Raw genomic sequence first — 13,414 nt, 5'->3', positions numbered from 1 at the left:
CTGCTATTTCTGACAGTGGCTAGACTGTCCTATAGGCCTTTATGTCAGGAGTGCTGAAGACCTGTTTTCTTGTTTTCTTTCAGCCAGTTATAGGAACAGAGTGTTTTGCTTTCGGGCGTGTAGTCTTTCCTGTCTACTGGTCTTCAGCTGTTCCTGTGGGCCTGTGTCCTGATTCCACCAGGCAAGTCGCTTGGAGCAGAAACGTTGGTCTTAACTGTGGTCCCTTGGGGGGTTGCTTTTGAGCTCTCCATGAGGGCGGCAACCAGGAGGGCTTGCTCTGCCTTTTCCGGTAGCTCCCGTGCACTGGGGTCCCAGATGGTGTTAGGTGTTTTCCTCTGGAGTCAGAAATGTGGGCAGAGTGTAGTCTCTTCTGGCTTCCCAGGCGTGTCTGCCCCTCTGAAAATTTAGCTCTCCCTCCCACGGGATTTGGGTGCTGAGAACTGTTGATCCAGTCCCTTCAGGTCCGGGCGGTGTCTGGAACACAGGGGACCTGCAGCTCCAGTGCCCCTATCTTCTGGTTCCCAGAGGCCGAGCACAGTTTCTCTTGGACCAGGGATGTGGGCAGGGTGGGCAGTTTGGTGGTCTCCTTCTCTGCATTCTCAGGAGTGCCCACCTGTCCAGGCGGTGAGCTCTCTCTCCCAAGGGGTTTGGGAGCAGTGAGCTGCAGGCCGGGATCAGCGAGGTTGGGGCTCCAGCTGAAAACCAGAAGTGTCCGGTCCCAGAGGAATTTTGCCTCTGTGTGTCCTGAGACCACCAGGCAGGTCGCTTGAAGTAGAAAAGTTGGTCTTACCTGTGGTCCTGCGGCTCCCCATTTATCAATTCTTGACCCTAGAGCATGAGCCATTGGAGTTCTGTTCAGGAAACTTTTGCCTGTGCCAATGAGTTCAAGGCTCTTTCCCACATTCTCTTCTCTTAGACTCAGTGTATCTGGTTTTATGCTGAAGTCCTAGATCCACCTGGAATTGAGCTTTGTGCAAGGTGACAAATACAGATCTATTTCCATTTTTCTACATACAGACAGCCAGTTAGACACGCATCATTTATTGAAGGTGCTTTCTTTTTTCCATTGTACATTTTTGTTTTTTGTTTTATTTTATTTATTTTTTTGTCAAAGATCAGGTGTCTGTGAGTGGTTTTATTTCCGGTTATTATTAATAAATATTTATTAATTATTCAATTAATGTGTCTGTCTCTGTACCAATGCCATGCAGTTTTCATCACTATTGTTCTGAAGTATAGCTTGATGTTAGGGATGGTGATTCTCCCAGACATTCTTTTATTTTAATGAATTATTTTCACTATTCTGGATTTTTTGCCATTCCAGATGACTTTGAGAATTGCTCTTTCCTTGTCTTTGAAAAAATGTGTTGGAATTTTGATGGGCGTTGATTGCATCGAGTCTGTAGAATGCCTTTGGTAGGATGGCCACTTAAACTATGCTAATTCTATCACTCTTGAGCGTGGAAGAACTCTCCACTTTCTGAGATCTTCTTTGCTTTCTTTCTTGAGATACTTGAAATTATTTTCATACAGATCTTTCACTTGTTTAGTTAGAATCACACCAAGATATTTTATATAATTCATGGCTGTTGTGAAGGAAGTTGTTTCCCTAATTTCTTTCTCAGCCTCTTTCTCATGTATAGAAAGGAAGGCTACTGATTTATTTGAGTTAATTTTATATCTAGCCACTTTGCTGAAGTTGCTTATCAGCTGTAGAAATTCTCTGGTAGAATTTTTGGGTTAATTTATGTATATCATCATATCATCTGCAAATAGTGGTATTTTGACTTCTTCTTTGCCAACTCGTATCCACTTGATCTCTTTTTGTTGTTTTATTGTTTTAGCTAGAACTTCAAGCACTATATTGAATAGATATGGGGAGAGTGGATATCCTTGTTTTGTCCCCGATTTTAGTGGAATGGCTGCAAGTATTTCTCCATTTAATTTGATATTGGCTGTTGGTTTGCAGTAAATTGCTTTTACTATGTTTAGGTATGGGCTTAAATTCCTGATCTTTCCAATACTTTTAACACAAAGGGGTGTAGCATTTTGTCAAATGTTTTTTCAGCATCAATGAAGGTGATCATGTGATTTTTCCTTCAAGTTTGTTTATCTAGTGTATTACGTTAATGAATTTTCATATTAAATCAATCTTGAATCCCTGGGATAAAGCCTACTTGCCTATTTGATTGTGGTGAATGATGGTTTGGATATGTTCTTGGATTTAGTTTGCAAGAACTTTATTGAGCATTTTTGCATCAATATGCAGAAGTAGAATTGGTCTGGAGTTCTCTTTTTTGTTGTATCCTTGTGCGGTTTAGTTATCAGAGTAATTGTGGCTTCATGGAATGAATTAGGTAGTGTTCATGGAATAGTTTGAGGAATATTGGTATCAGGTCTTCTTTGAAGGTCTGGTACAATTCTGTACTAAATCTAACTGGCTTTGGGCTTTTCTTGGGTGGGAGGTTTTTAATGACTTCTTCTATTTCCTTATGGGATATGGGTGTGTTTAGAAAGTTTACTTGCTCTTGATTTAACTTTGGTGTGTGGTATCTGTCTAAAAAGCCATCCATTTCATCTAGATTTTCTAGTTTTGTTGAGTATAGGCTTTTGTAGTAGGATCTGATGATATTCTGAATTTCCTCCCTTTCTGTTGTTATGTCTCCCTTTTCATTTCTGATTTTGTTAATTTGGATACTGTCTTTGTGCCTTTTAGTTAGTTTGGCTAGGGGTTTATCTATCTTGTTGATTCTCTCAAAGAACCAGCTTTTGGTTTTGTTGATTATTTGAATTATTACCTTTGTTTCTATTTGGTTGATTTCCACCCTGAGTTTGACTATTTCCTCCCTTCTACTCCTCTTGGGTACATTTGCTTCATTAGTTCTAGAGCTCTCAATTGTGCTATCAAGTTGCTATGTATTTGTTTTTGTTTTTTGATATTTACCTGTTGGTAGATGCCTAGAATGATTCCATAACTTTCTATTACATCCAATGCTGTATTGTTGGCCAGCTGTCTCAATGCTATGTTGTCTTAGAGTTGCAGATAGATATGCAAATAGGTTATAATTGGGTCCTATGTTACATTTTTAACTTAAAAATTCCTAGATCCTTTTATCAAAATATAAAAGATTTCCTAGAAAGAGCTCTTCAAAGAAGTTGAGGTAACTCTACTGGTTCTTTATTTACTTCCAAGGAATTCATGTATTATTACAATAAAGAGATATGGTAATCATCAACATAATCAAGTAATAAATTTTATTAACACCAATGGTAGGAAATCCCTTATATTTGTCAGTTACATCACTGTGATGAAATGATTGAGAGAAGCAATTTAAAGAGAAAAAAGTGTTTATTTGCTTTGTGCTAAGCATTTTTATTCATCCTTGTGGATTAGCATAGCAGCTCAAATATGGTGTGTCGGGGGCTGGGCAGGTGGGACTAGCTGTCTTTCTTCTTTTTCTAGGAATATGAGATGGTCAAAATCACTCTGAGACTGGGTTATGTTCCTCAATTAATCTGAACTTGAAAAGCCTTCACCTACAAACCTACTTTACCACAATGAAATTGATGGTGACTGATTGCTCTATAACTGCTACACATTAAACAAAACTTATAAATAATGATAAAGCTCAATTGAAAAGATATTGAGAGTTCAAGGAGAGACAACTGGAAGAGTTGGGAATTTAAGGGGTGATGTGGATACCTAATGCTGTGGAAATTTCCTTGAGCTGATGAGAGTGACCCTAACAAGGACTTGTAGCAGTGGAGGATGTGGAATTTGAATTAGCCATCTTCTATAACCAGGCTAGGCTTGCAAGGGTGGGACTGGGACACCAAGCCAGCCACGGAACCTATCTTGCCTACAAAGTGCTCTTACACAATAATGGCGTAGAGCTTGTGACAGTGGCCAACCAACAACTGGTCTAACTTGAGGCCCAAGCACCAAGCAAGTGTCCATGCCTGACATTACCTGGATGGCCAGGATCCAAAAGTTGGATGCTCAGAGACCTAGAGTGGAACCACACATGACTGGCAAAATAAAATAAAATAAAATGGCAATGAAATGATTCCTAATTCTGCTATACACATAGGATTGGTGCCTAAGCCCAGTCATCTTTAGTGAGGCTTCCTCCTGCAGCTAATGTGAGCTGATCCAGAACCCTACAGTCAAACATTAGGCAATGGCAGAGTAATCCTTCAGAAGAGGAGTGAGGATTGTAGGAGCCAGAGAGGTGGAGGAGAGCACAACCCACAAAATCAACTAAAGTGGGCTCACAGTGGCTTATGGGCACTGAAGTGACAACCATGGAGCCTGCTAGGGTCTGTGCAAGGATTTCTGCATACATGCTCTGAATGTTTAGCTTGCATTATTTCTTGAACTCTTAACAGTGGGAATAGAGATGTCTCTGACTCTTTTGCCTGCTTGTGGGACCTGTTTCCTCCCTCTGGGTTGCCTCCCCCAGCATTAAAACAAGGGTTATTGTCTTCATGTATCTATTATGCTGTGTTAAGTTGATGTCACTAAGAGGACTATTCTTTTCTGAAGGAAATGGGAGAAGCAATGGATTTGGGGGAGAGGTGAGATGGCAGCAGCTGGGAAGAGAGAATAGAGAATAGCTGTGCCCAGGATGTATTATACAAGAGAAGAAAAAAGGAAAATGTACTTTATAGCAACTATAAAGTAGACTAAAAGGAAAGATGAAGCCCCCCTCTACATATATATATATATATATATCAATATAAATATAGATAAAGATATATATAGATATAGATAGATAGATAGATAGATAGATAGATAGATAGATAGATAGATAGATAGATAGATAGATAGATAGGATAATATAATTCATATATATTCATCTGTGAAAATACTCATCCAGCCTGAGTGTAGTTATGCCACAGACATAAGCATGTAGAGGACTAACAAACAACCTCCTCTCACATGATCATATTTACACAAAGGCTTAACGTCAAAACCCCACTCCTGGAGTGTAGATTCTTCACAAGGATTTATCCATGTGTTCCTGATAATGCGTGTACTCATTCTTTGTATGTGACTTTCTCCTACTCACCGTGTTTTGTACTTCTAACCCAACGCCAAACAATGACTCTATTTGTACATTAAGTATGGGTTCCTATTTAGCTAAAGTTAAGTAACAAAAAATGTTTCCAATTGATTGTGTGACCCCAGATCTCTCCACTTTCCTCTTTCTGGTGGCTTGGCTCCCTGCAAGCCCTCTTTGTTTTCCTTGTCTGCAAACTTCACTTTCAGAGCACATTAATAGACTTTATATAACTGTTATATTACGTTTTGTTTTAGGGAGACAAAAAGGAATTTCAGTTACTTTAAAAGGGCATGAAGAACAAAAGTCTGACTTCACCATTCCAGGTTGATGAGACCAAGGAGTTCATTCTGCTTTCTTAAAGAATGTAGGTGATTGGTTACTTATAGAAGCACAGGTGATCCCCCAAACATCTGTATCACCACAACGCCCTACCCACGATGAAAGATGAGCTTCCTGAAGATGCACCATTGTAATCTATGTTTCCTGTCACTACAGTTATTCTAAGTAAAGTATTTGAGAGAATTCTACTTGACTTTGCTAGACCCTAAAAGCATATTGAATTGTTTGTAGTCTGTGTTGGCCATATCACCTCCTACTTCCCCCTATGCTAAGTTCCATATTTAAGTAGCTCCTGAGTTCTACATCCTCAAATATCCATCATTATCAGGGACTTTCATTCTCAGGAATTGCAGGAGCAGCTGAAAATTCCTCCTCTGAGTTTCTTTTTCTTTCTTTCTTTCTTTCTTTCTTTCTTTCTTTTTTTTTTCTTGCACAGCTAGCATTTTATTCAGATAGCAGTCTCATTACACATGGTCCAAGATAAGAACTCAAATCAGAAGTTAAAGATTGGTCTTCAAACATCATAGCCAACAATGCCACGTTTGCCTATGATCTCTCCGATATAAAACCACATCCACACCTCAGTGGCCACCAAACCATTCAGCACAGCTTCCTTAACTGTGAGGTGTTTGAAGTTACCAGTTTGGGCACTGAGACGAACCTTCCACCTGAGACCATGGCCAAGTTCATCCGTAACTTCGCGGAGAAGGCACGTCAATGGTGGCCGCTGTCATGACTTACTCGAAGCCTCGATTGGCCACATTTTGGCACTACGCCAAGGTTGAGCTGGTTCCCCCAACCCCTGGTGAAATCCCTACAGCTATTCAGAGCAGGAAAAATATAATTCACAGTATCCTCTGAGTTTCTGTATGTATGCTTTTACTTTTAAAAGGCAGTGCTGGCGAGTACAGTTCTAAAGTCTTTGAACCGATATAACACCATTTAGCAATTTTATGTAAAAGTAGCCCCTTTAGAAAAAAACAGAAGTGGTGATTTTTTCACTATATACACCAAGTTTATTCACCCAAAGTGTAAATAATGGAAATATGAAAACTTTGCATGTTATATTATTGAAGCAAAATTCTCACAGTATTTGTTTTCTGCTATGATATTAGTGAGATGTTTTAACTAAAGTTCTAATGTTTTCATTTACATTATTCTAAAAGTAAGAATAAAATATCTGCATCTGTCTGACCATGACACCAAAAGAAATAGTAGCATCATTATTTTCTTGCTTTTGGAGTAAGTTGGTGGCAGCCACATGATTGGACCTCGGCACGTACAGTGGGGTTTTCCAGTGTTGTAGGAGAGGAGCCCATCACTACACATTTGTTGATTTGAGGTGGGGGAAGTTGCATAGTAGCATTTTTATACTCTGTAAGAGTAGGCACTGTTGTGTGGGATCCCTGAAAGACAAGTGCCTACCTATAGAACCAGATATTCTTTCATCTTCAAAAATGTGAATGATGTCTCTTAGGATGAAAATTAAGGAAATCCAAAACAGGAACCAGTTTACTTGTATCATTGACTACTAATCCTTGGCCTGATACAGAAAGTTCTAATGGTGTTGGCTCACAACATCCTAATCGGAGAGACACCTCACTGCTGAATTCTGTGCCTCCTGTCTTCTGATTCCGCAAGAGTTAAAGTCACGTGCAGATGAGTGCACAGAGAAGCTCACACAGTCACTGGCACCTCTTTTGTGTTTGAGCAGCACCTTACTTCCATCTACTGAGCAGAAATGAACCAAGATGACCTTACAGCAGACAGTGCATCCTGGTACACTGTGATTTTTTCTCTGTAACCACACAATAACTCAGGCTCTCTTTGAATCAGAAATGTTCCTGCTATGTTTTAACATTATGACCTATGATAGGGCTTTCAGAAGCCCAGCCAGACTGTGTCTGGTTCTGCTCCCTTACCCTATTTGCCAAACTTTATCCCAAGGGCCCATGTCTAGGGACTGAAATTCTCTAGCCCTTATGTCTTCCAAACAAATGGTGAACTCTGACTTCTGAAACTGAGCCAAACAAGCCTTCCTTGCATGAAGACTTTTCTGTCACGTATTGCAACACAAAAATGAGAAGGTGGTTAGCACTCATGTGATATAATCAAATTATAAATCTCAAGATAAAATTATCTTTACCAAAATAGAAATATTTATATATATAATATGCAGTATAACACACACACACACACACACACACATTCGTGCACACACACATACACTTCCTATCTGGTTCTTTGAAAATAAAATAAATTATAATTCTCTCTCTTCCTACATGTACATATACACACACACACACTCTCTCCTCTCTCTCTCTCTCTCTCTCTCTCTCTCTCTCTCTCTCTTTCTCTCTCTCTATTCCTACACACACACACACACACACACACACACACACACACAGTCAACTCAAAGAAGGCTATGGTCCCTAAGAATCAATTGATTGACCTCTTTATTTATCAGCTGACAAAATTCCTCACGATCTCATTCTCTGATATTTCTATATTTTAAATGCAGTTGAAGCATTGTATATCACACAGACTTTTCTTATTTATGCGAATCACTCACCATTTTACAACATTTGGGATACACATTTTATCAAAGTCTTATCAAGTGTTTGCGTTTAGAATTATGATCCCAAATATGAGACAAATGACTGGATATGGTTTATTTTCCTGACCACAAAACCTGACAGAAGTGAATTATGAGAGCTAAGTCAAGTCCATTGTCATGGGAAAGGCATGGCTGAGGTCATGGTAGCATACACTGCTGGTGGACGCTCCTAACATAAGTGTTGACCAGGTAAGAGAGTCATGCCTAAATTTTCATACCTCCACCAGAATTAGTCTACATGCACCGAATAGACTTCTCATATTCCCTGTGTTCTGCAAACTCTAAAAATATTTCTACTGCCTGTGGATCAAAAATACAATCAGGAGCCTTTTGGGAGAATTTTCAGACTTAAAACCTAAGAATGACTTTTACAAAGAATTTCTTGACAACTGATCAGACTAGAAAGGCTACACTGTGTATACCATGGAAACAGTATTTCTAAACCCAACAGGTGACAAAACATTCGTAAGAAATCGTGTTCAAACAATGAAGAATTTACTAGAAAAAACAAAGTCGAGTCCATTGTCATGTCTAATATTGGACATAGCTCAACATGGACTAGAACAGGATAAATTTCAGCAACGTGCCCTGGCTAGGTTTATGTGAAATTGATACAAGCTAGGGTCATTTGGGAAGATACACTCAAGAAAAATGCCTGAAAACTTTTCTCAGTCTAGTTAATTTTGTTATCTGGTTCTGATATAGCTCAATGTCAGAAAGGCAGATGGAACTATGTCTAACTTAATGGCATCTATAAACAGAGCTAAACTGTTGTTAAGAGCAATATGGGTTACAAAAAGATAGTAATTGAAGAAATAGTCCTTAATGTTTTTCTCTGGGTGATTAAAGTGGACTTTCCATTTTAATCCCTTTTTTGAAAGTTTAACAATTGTCACTTACCAAGAAGGGAAGCAAGAATGTGACAGGAAGAAAGGCTTTGGTAGGCTGGGCATGAGAAACATCCTTTGATAGCTACACTCCCTTTGCTCAAATAGAAAGTTTCTCTCCCTGTTTCTCTGTGAACAGTCAGCAGAGGAACATAATCCTTTCAGCTTGGGTGGTTGGGGACACTAAAAATCCAGAGCCTTACCCCTCAACCACTCTGCACAGAATCTGCATTTAATTACATCCTGGTTGTTTGCACGCATCAAATTTAAGAAGTGCTAATCTAGAAATCTATCACGTTCATCCTCCATGACATTAATCCGTTAGGAAAATGTCACATGGAGGAACCTTTTGCTTCTGAGTTTAATGAACCACTGTATTTCTGAAGGCAGAAGGGACTGGGGGACGCTTGATGAGAAGAACATACTTAAAGGTGAAAGAGAAAGGATGAGGTACAGAGGAAGGGAGGACCCAGGAGAGAAGAAAAGTGTATTTGGTACAAGATAAACTTGTGTCTAAACCTGTTAGTATTTAAAAAAAAATCTATAGATTGATTTAATTACCAAACATCTTTGTTGGCCATATGGTACTGATGTCTGGGTATCTCTAGGTCCAGTGACATTTTCTTGCCTGTGTGAAGTCTAAGCATAATCTTGAAGTAGCACTGGCACCTGATAAATTGTAACTAGAATGTGTAAGATTTTATGACTCATTATAAGGGTAATTCAGTCTTTTCTCTCATAAATTCATGAATGCCTTAGCCCTTCCACTAATCATTGATTATACTTCACAATACGAATTAAATTAGCATATATCATTCCTGAACATATGGAATTAGTAGAAAGTGCTGGATGTAAAAATCCATAGCCTGTAAATTTTGCAGGAAAAAACCAAAAAACTATGTTTTATAATATTAAAATAATGTAAGTTTGAGTAATTTTTCAAAAACCAATTTGTCTAAAACACTTAGAGTTCTAAATAATACAGATAAAACATAAAATGTTATTTTCCAATATGAATTCAATAAGCAAAAAGTAGACATGACAAAAAGTTTATACATGACGGGTTTATTCATTGGTGGTTTTCCTTTACCCTTGTTTGTTTCGATTGCTGTGACAAAGTTTCTCTTACCCATGACACACTTTAAGTTTTAGGAGATGAGGATCAAACTTCATTCTGCTATACATGGCTCTCCCATCACCATTTACTCAGAAGCTGTCTATTCACCAATGTACATTTGTGTCATTTCTGTAAAACTGAAATGACTAACACTGTATTGTTTTGAATTCTATTATATCCTGTTGTGTTGGGTTGCATTGTATTGTACACTTCAGTTTACTCTGCTCCAGTCCAGTCCAGTCCAGTCCAATCCAGTCCAGTCCAGGCCACTCCACTCCACTCCACTCCACTCCACTCCAATCCAATCCAATCCAATCCAATCCATTCCATTCCATTCCATTCCATTCCATTCCATTCCATTCCATTCCATTCCATTCCATTCTATTCTATTCTATTCTATTCTATTCTACACTTCTCTTCTATCCTGTCCTATGTGTCTATATAAAATATATTCTGTTTTTGTCACTGTGTTGTTTGACTTGAAATCAGATATTGTTATACACAACAAATGTAATGTCAAAAGAAAAAAGTCAGGGGATGGTGGCACATGTCTTTAATCTCAGCACTCAGGAGGCAGAGATAGAGGATCTCTTTGAGTTTGAGGCTAGCCTGATCTAGAAGTAGGTAAGTTCCAGACCTGCCAGGACTACCTAGTGAGACTTTGTCTTAAAGCTGTCTGTCTATCTGTTTATGTTTATCTGTCTGTCTGTCTGTCTATCTATCTATCTATCTATCTATCTATCTATCTATCTATCTAAATAACTAGGTAAATAAATAAGCAAGCTACTGAGAATCAGTGAAGATAGGCTAACCCTCTCTCCCTGTCTCAAGCTGTGGTTCCAACATTCTGTTGGTTCAGTCTCTCTCACTGGATAAAGAATATTCCCCTACCAAGACCAATTTCTATAGAATGGATTCAGGAATCTTTCATTCTGTTCCCCTTTACAAAACTTTGCATTTTCCTTTGTCAGTGAAATCGGTGCTTGTCCCATCATCTACCTTTTAGGATAGTGCCTCTCCAGCCATCCCCGGGAAATTTCGCAGAGACCCTATTATTCTATATATTCTATATAAAGCTGTTCTCAGCCATATTACATCAGAGTCAGTTTTACATTGAACCTGCTCAGATAATGTCTGAGCTATAACAGGACATGTTATAACATGACATGAAAAACTGTGCTCATTGTAAGGAGACTCACTTCTTTTTTTAATTTTTACTTTCTTTTCCTGGAGATTTTAGAATATGATACCTCCTTTGCTTTTGTCAATTGTTAATATCAGGTGGCATCATAAAGAAGGTGATGCATTCAGAAGAGACCATGTGGTGATCTGAGAAGCAAGATCTGAGGACAAACCAGATTTTACTTTTAGTATTATTTCTTTTTATTATTTTATTTAGCTATGATTGTGTCTGAATGCACAATGTTTATGTGTGAATGTGTGCAAATGTGTGTGTGCAAGTGTGTGTGTGTGCGTGTGTGTGTGTGTGCGTGTGTGTGCGTGTGTGTGTGTGCAAGTGTGTGTGCGTGTGTGTGTGTGTGTGTGTGTGTGTGTGTGTGTGCAGGCCAGAGGACAACTTTGTGCAGTCAATTCTTTCCTTCTACCTTTACACAGATTTCAGAGATAGGAATCAAAACCAGGTCTAGTCATGATACAACGCTTGGTGCCCAAACTTATTTTATCTTGTTAGGCTATGTTTGATGAATATATCTGGAAGGCCTGATCTGTTTTTTGTTTGTTTTGTTGTTGCTGTTTATTTTATTTTTGTTTGAAAGGAAACAAAGGGGGAGTTGATCTGGGGGAGAGAGGAGGCAGGGAAGGGACTGGGGGATCTGATGGGAGCACGGCTGAGACCTACAGCCAAATATTAGGCAAAGCCAGAGGAAACCCACGGAAGAAAAGAGGAAGGTTTGTAGGAGTTAGAGGGGTCGATGATACCACAAGAACATGGGCCTCTGAATCAACAAAGCAGGGCTCATGGGGCTCACAGAGACTGCAACAATAAACCGGAAAAGAGGGCATCCAGAAGGAGGGAACCTCATCTGAGAGAAATCAGCCCACTAGACTGCCCTGTAGGCAAGTCTGTGGAGCATTTGCCCTTTATCTTCCTTTTTTCTTTTCTTTTCTTTTTGTTAACTTTTATCTTTGCTCATACAGCACATCCCGCAGTTTCTCCTCTCTCCACTCTTCCAAGTCCCTCCCCCTCCCCACCTGCCTTTCCAAGAATATCCATCAAACAGAGCCTAACAAGATACAATAAGTCTGAACACAAACCCTAATGTCATTTCTGGACATGGCAACCCAGTAGGGGGAAAGGGGTCCCAAAGACAGGCAAAAGGGTCAGAGACACTCCCTACTCCCATTGTTGGGAGTCTCACAAATCACTAAGCTACACAACCACAAGGTATATGTAGAGGACCTAGTTCAGACCCATACAGAGTTCACATTTATTGTTTCAGTCTCTGTAAACACCTATGAGCCCTGCTTAGTTGATTCAGTGGGTCATGTTCTTGTGGTGTCCTTGACCCCTCTGGCTCCTGTAATCCTTCCTCTCTTCTGTGGGGTTCCTCTGGTTTCACTTAGTATGTCTGTGCTTCTCTGCATCTGTTCTCATCAGTTGCTGAGTGACAATGGGTTATTCATTGTTCTATCAGTATAGCAGAATATCATTAGGAATCCTTTCATTGATGTTTGGGTATTTGTTTGTTGTTTGTTTGTTTGTTTGTTTTGCCAGTTGTGTTTGGTTCTATCCAGGGTCTCTGGACTGTCTTGCCTCTGGTTCCTGGCCCTCCAGGAAGTGTGAGACATGGGCTCCCTCTCATGGCATGGACTGCACATTGGGCTAGTCATGGGTTGGCCACTCCCATAAGTTCTGTACAACCATTGCCTGGGCCATAGGACAGATCTTAGGTTCAAGGTTTTGTGACTAGATTAATTAATATTCCAGTCCTACCACTAGGAGCCATTCCTGGTTACAGAAGTTTGGGGTATATCTTAGTTTTACTGCTGTGAACAGACACCACAACCAAAGAAAGTCTTATAAAGGACAATATTTAATTGGGGCTGGTTTACAGGTTTAGAGGTTCAGTCCATTATCAAGGAGGGAGTATGGCAGCATCCAAAAAGGCATGGTGCAGGCAGAACTGAGAATTCTACATCTTCCTCTGAAGACTAGTAGAAGACTGGTTTCCAGTCAGCCATGGTGAGGATCTTAAGCCCACACCCACAGTGAAACACCTACTCCAACAACATCACACCCTACCTCCTAATAGTGCCATTCCCTGGGCCAAGCACATACAAACCATCATAGGATCCATATTCCCCATTGCTAAGAGACTGCATTATCGTCACTCTTGTAGGTTACAGACAGTTGCTACTGCACTAAGTT

The sequence above is a fragment of the Rattus rattus genome, chromosome 2 (genome assembly GCF_011064425.1).
Source record: "Rattus rattus isolate New Zealand chromosome 2, Rrattus_CSIRO_v1, whole genome shotgun sequence".
Classification (NCBI taxonomy): Eukaryota; Metazoa; Chordata; class Mammalia; order Rodentia; family Muridae; genus Rattus; species Rattus rattus.
The sequence above is the reverse complement of the archived record's forward strand: the minus strand, read 5'-3'. Positions refer to the sequence as shown.